The sequence below is a fragment of the Schistocerca piceifrons genome, chromosome 1 (genome assembly GCF_021461385.2).
Source record: "Schistocerca piceifrons isolate TAMUIC-IGC-003096 chromosome 1, iqSchPice1.1, whole genome shotgun sequence".
Classification (NCBI taxonomy): Eukaryota; Metazoa; Arthropoda; class Insecta; order Orthoptera; family Acrididae; genus Schistocerca; species Schistocerca piceifrons.
The window spans coordinates 344,921,230-344,926,547 of NC_060138.1; the positions used below are offsets into that span (position 1 = coordinate 344,921,230).

A 5,318-nucleotide genomic window follows, 5' to 3' on the forward strand; every position below is an offset into this window, starting at 1 on the left:
GTAATGATAACAGCACTGCAAGAAACAAGATTTACTGATGAACATTCTTTCGATTCAGAAAGATTCAAGATATTTAAGGGAAAACCAGAAAAAAATTATGAAAAACGTACCGAATTTGGAATGGGTTTCATTTTAAACGAAAACATATTAAACTAAGAAAATTTGTATCAGTTAAGAAAAGATTTTATATACTAACATTTAAATCATCAAATCCAATTTACACTACTTTAAATACACATGCATCAACAAATGAGAAACAGAGAATGCAGAAAAAGCAAGCAGAAAAATTTTGATAGAATGTATCACACACCCTAGAACACATTCCATCGAAAAACACAGTGTTATTAGTTGGTGATTCTAATGCACAAATTAGTAAAGAACATCAGGACAGAGCACTAGTATGAAAATTCCCTGCACATAAAAGAACCAATGCAAAAGAAGAAACACTCTAAAGCTTATGCAGGCAGCATAACGTGGTACTAAAATCTACACTCTTGAAAAAGCTTCCTAGAAAACAAACTGCATAAGTATCACCAATCCCGATTTGTGATGAAAAACAACTCGATCAAGTTGCTGTAAGTAGACACTTTGCAGTCGAGATAATGTAAAAGTTGTCAAGAGCACCAGTTTAGAATCAGTTCACTACCTATCTACCATTAAATTCAAGGTTAAACCAATATTTAGAAAAAAAGAATCAAGTTTGACATAAAGAAGTTTTCTAGAGAAAATTATTACAAAATTCAAACAGACATTACTGAGATTGCCGATTACTTAAAAATAAATGGGAACATGGTTGGTGAAATGATAGCTCTGGTGAGTTAATTATAAAGAGATAACCAGCTTGGAATACCTGTAAAGCAAATAAAAATGATGAAAATAAGAAAATTTTTATAGAAGCAAGGAAACATACATTAAAAGGTGTCAAAAAGATCAGAGTACAACATATAAAAGATCAACTAATGTCAGTTGAGTCAGATTTAAAACAGAACAACATAAGGAAATTTTATAAAACAATGAAAAATAGTTTAGAGAAGTACACATCACCAAGTTTGCAATTTATAGATTCAAAAACACAAAAGACTGCACATAAGATGGAGAGTTACAGAATAGTTGTGGACTACTTCAAAGATCTACACAACTGTATTTCATGCAAAAGAATAATTTTAGTGTTATAGTGTAATCCAAATACTATTAAATTCAAAGCCACCAACAATAGAGGAAATCAGGTAAATCATAAAACAACTTAAAGATAACAAAGCAGCAGTATAAGACAAAATAATTACTGAGTTGTGAAAACACTCCAGTCACAACATTATTCTACACCCAAGAGAAATAATTAATGAAATCTGGACAACAAACAGCTTACCATCAGAATGGATGTCGGCATTATTATGTCCATTCCAAAGAAAAAGGAAAGAAAACTGGTCCTAACAATTTTAAAAAGAGCTGAAGGACTACTCGACTAAGAGTATCCAGCAGGATTTGGGAAGGGAAGGTCTTGTGCAGAGCAATTACTAAATCTAAAAAAAATTATAAGTTACCCTGTAAGTCCATCGTTATACAAAATGGTTGCAGAACCTGAGATGTTCAGCACAAAAAATCAAAACACCTTCAGCCGTCCAAATTTCCAGTTTTACGAGGAAAACCAGAAACTTGAAATACGCATTACTTTTGTAGATTTTTTAAGCGACACGTGCCTCAACTGATAGATATGCTCTGATCAACATTTTACAGCAATTCGGCCGGCGCTAATATAGATAGTGACCATAAACTTGTTGTGGAGAAGTGCATTATCAGATTTAAGAACTTCCAGCTGAATAGCCACAGAAACGGGCACTGTATAAATTTTAAGATGCAGAGGTTGTGCAGAAGTTAAACCATGCAGCAACGGATTCAGACAGCAAAGAAAGCAGTTGTGATATTATGAAGTCAGATATAAAATACGCAGCCACAGGTGTATTAGGAATAAAGACGCTAAAGCGTAGGAACCCATGGATGATCCCCGAAATATTGAAACTTACTGACAAAAACAAAAATGTCCTGATCAATATAAAGCACAGAAAAAACAAAACAAGGATCGGCCGTTTAGAGAAAGAAAAGTGACATGAAAAAAATTATCAAACAAATGAAGATAATGAGTGGATGGGCAAATGTCTATAAGGTACATTACATGAATTGTGGACAGTTGGGAATGTGAGTCTCACGGGAAGCGTGCAAGGGATAAGTCCCTGCAGTCGCGCTATTCATCTGTGTCGTCGGTGGCTCAGATGGATAGAGCGTCTGCCATGTAAGCAGGAGATCCCGGGTTCGAGTCCCGGTCGGGGCACACATTTTCAGCTGTCCACATCGAGGTATATCAACAACACCTGTCGGCAGCTGAAGGTTTCAGTTAGTCATCATTTAAATGGAAGATAAGTTTAAATATGGAAACAGGATGAAGCTTCCTACAAGGCTAAACTGTTACAACACAGACAGAGAACCAAGAGTAAGATAGTGAGAGACAAAAATGTGAAACTTATTTGTCATATAAGATGTAAGTAACAAAAGGGAAGATAATACTGAAAACCTTTACAATGGTGATGAAACTGAAGTTTAGATGCATATACTGAACATGACAAACTAATTGATGAAAACAATAAGGATTCACCGATAGTAAAAGAAGAGTTCTTCCTTGCACTAAATAGGTTAAAGTCAAATAAAGCAACAGGTATGGATAAAATCTCTGAAGAACTCCTACAAAACAGCAATGAAAACATCAAAAGTAAATTATTTACTGATGTATCTAAATGTTATCAAGACGGTATCATACCATGTGACTTCACAGAATGGAGAACTGTTGCATTACCCAAGAGGACAAATGCAAAAGATTGTACAAACTAAAGAACACTAGCCATTCTGCTACATGTATAAAACATCTCCGTTAATAGCTAATGAGAGGATTTAAAAGAGAGTAGAATGGAATTTAGCCAATGATCAATTTGGATTCAGAAAAGGGAAAAGGACGAGAGAATCACTACGTCAAATATTGGAAAGAAGACTGTAAGTAAACATAAAAACATACATCCCATATGTTCACCTCGAACAAACATTTAAAACAGTGTCCAAAATAAGACTTCGGGGGGGGGGGGGGGGGGGGGACAGGCGATTGGTTTTGGGTATATATAAAAGTCAAAGCAGTGAAATTGATATTAACAGTAGCAAGAAAGAAGCAAGAACAGAAGGGGAGTGAGACAGTTGTGGCCGCCCTCATCTTCCTTAAGACGACTGGTGTCAAATGGTACTGAAATGTTATCCATGTGTTGTTGATCGCTGCTGTATGTGTGACATACTGGGGCTCGCCAATGGAGGGTGCTATCTGCCTGCCACACTTACGTACTCAACACATAAACGATATCCACACCGATGTAAGCCTTATATCGCCTTAACCCAGAAAACTGCTAATCACAGTAATTAAGAAAGCTCTGTGATTTCAAGACTGTATTGGATGCAAATGAGAGCAGTTCTCGTTAGTCATTTGCATTACCAATTATTTAGCCCGCATCTCGTGGTCGTGCGGTAGCGTTCTCGCTTCCCACGCCCGGGTTCCCGGGTTCGATTCCCGGCGGGGTCAGGGATTTTCTCTGCCTCGTGATGGCTGGGTGTTGTGTTATGTCCTTAGGTTAGCTAGGTTTAAGTAGTTCTAAGTTCTAGGGGACTGATGACCATAGATGTTAAGTCCCATAGTGCTCAGAGCCATTTGAACCATTTGAACCAATTATTTAAATTTCCTGTCACACAAAAACAGTTCCACGTAGCGGCAACTTCAATACAATGGAACGTCGTCACAGTAAGGGCACAATTCACTTACAAGAAATAGGTCACATTCGTTATCTAATAAGGAAAGCCTAACCTGAATTATAGCAGGACAATAAAAAAAGGCTGGAAAACAAATCAGTTCTTTTAAATACTTGATTTATTCTTTCAAACATGGGAGATATTTTCTCTAAATTACTTTACAATTTAAGTGAATGTTTATTCGTAATTGAGACAAAAATGATTGCTTACTTGAAACTCCATGAAAGAGCAATTACCTCTGAAAAATCTAACTAAAATCTTTCAAAATGGAATGCACGTTGATTTGCTGAAAAGTACAATAAATGATTGATTGAGCCAAGCTCACTTGGGACAGACTGTTCTCGTAACAAGGCGATGGAAACCTCTAAGTGAACATAACATTTCTATTGAATCGCGATTGGCTTTTCAAAAGCTGTGCAGCTCACAAATGCAGTTTGAAACCACATTCAGTATCCTAATAAGCAAAGGCACTGAAAAGCATTACGAGTTACATAGTTGCTCTTGCAAACTGTGAGCTGCTCAGACCAAAAGCAGCGCTAACGCTAGAAAGGGCGACAATTACGCGATCGATTCAGCGAAAACTGCACCAGGCTGCGATCAGGCTCTTCTCTCCCCCTCCCTTCCTCCCTTCCTCCCCCTCCCCCTCCCCCTCCCCCCCTCTCTCTCTCTCTCTCTTTTTCTCTCTCTCTCTCTCCCTCTCTCTCCCTCGGTCTGCTCTCGCGGCCATAAGTCACTGCACCTACTCCTCGACTCGCCCCGGGAGGATTCGCAACTTTCGCCACAGTGACGACCAAGAATTCCTCTCAGCACGCTGAAACGCAGAAGCTTACAAGGGAAGTCACTAATTCTGTGTTTCCCTCGAGCATGGTTAACAACATTAAGCTAATATTTTAGCTATTATCGCAAAACCGATATATCAGACGGTACTGCCACAATAGTTATTTTCTCTACATCAGATTCATCGGTGACATTGCAGTAGTGGCAGACTCAGGTCTTAAATGAAGGAATAACAAAATTACATCTTAATATAAACTGTGGAGACGGAAGTCATGCGATAACCATATGCAAAAATACAAATGGCGATAGTATCGCGTACACAAGGTATAAAAAGGGCGGTGCATTGGCGGAGCAGTTTTTAGTACTGAGGGGATTCACGTGAAAAGGCTTCAGACGTGATTATGGCTGCGCGACGGGAATTAACAGACCTTATATGCGGGATGGTAGACGGAGCTAGATGCATGGGACATTCCATTGAGGAAATCGTTAGTGAATTCAGTATTCCGAGATTCACAGTGTCAAGAGCGTACTGAGGATATCATATTTCAGACATTACCTGTCACCAAAGATAACGCAGTGGCCGACGCCCTTCACTTAACGACCGAGAGCAGCGGCGTTGGCGTAGAGCTGTCAGTGCTAATAGACAATCAACACTACGTAAAATAACCACAGAAGTCAATACGGGACAGTCCGTTAGGACAGTGCGG

The 5,318-nt window shown here is 38.5% G+C and overlaps 1 non-coding gene across 1 annotated transcript; it reads left to right on the forward strand.

Moving 5' to 3' along the window:
* The first annotated feature begins 2,251 nt into the window (after positions 1 to 2,251).
* Trnat-ugu lies at positions 2,252 to 2,326 on the forward strand. The gene has a single exon. It is a non-coding gene; the product is annotated as a tRNA-Thr (tRNA).
* The last annotated feature ends 2,992 nt before the right edge of the window (positions 2,327 to 5,318 follow it).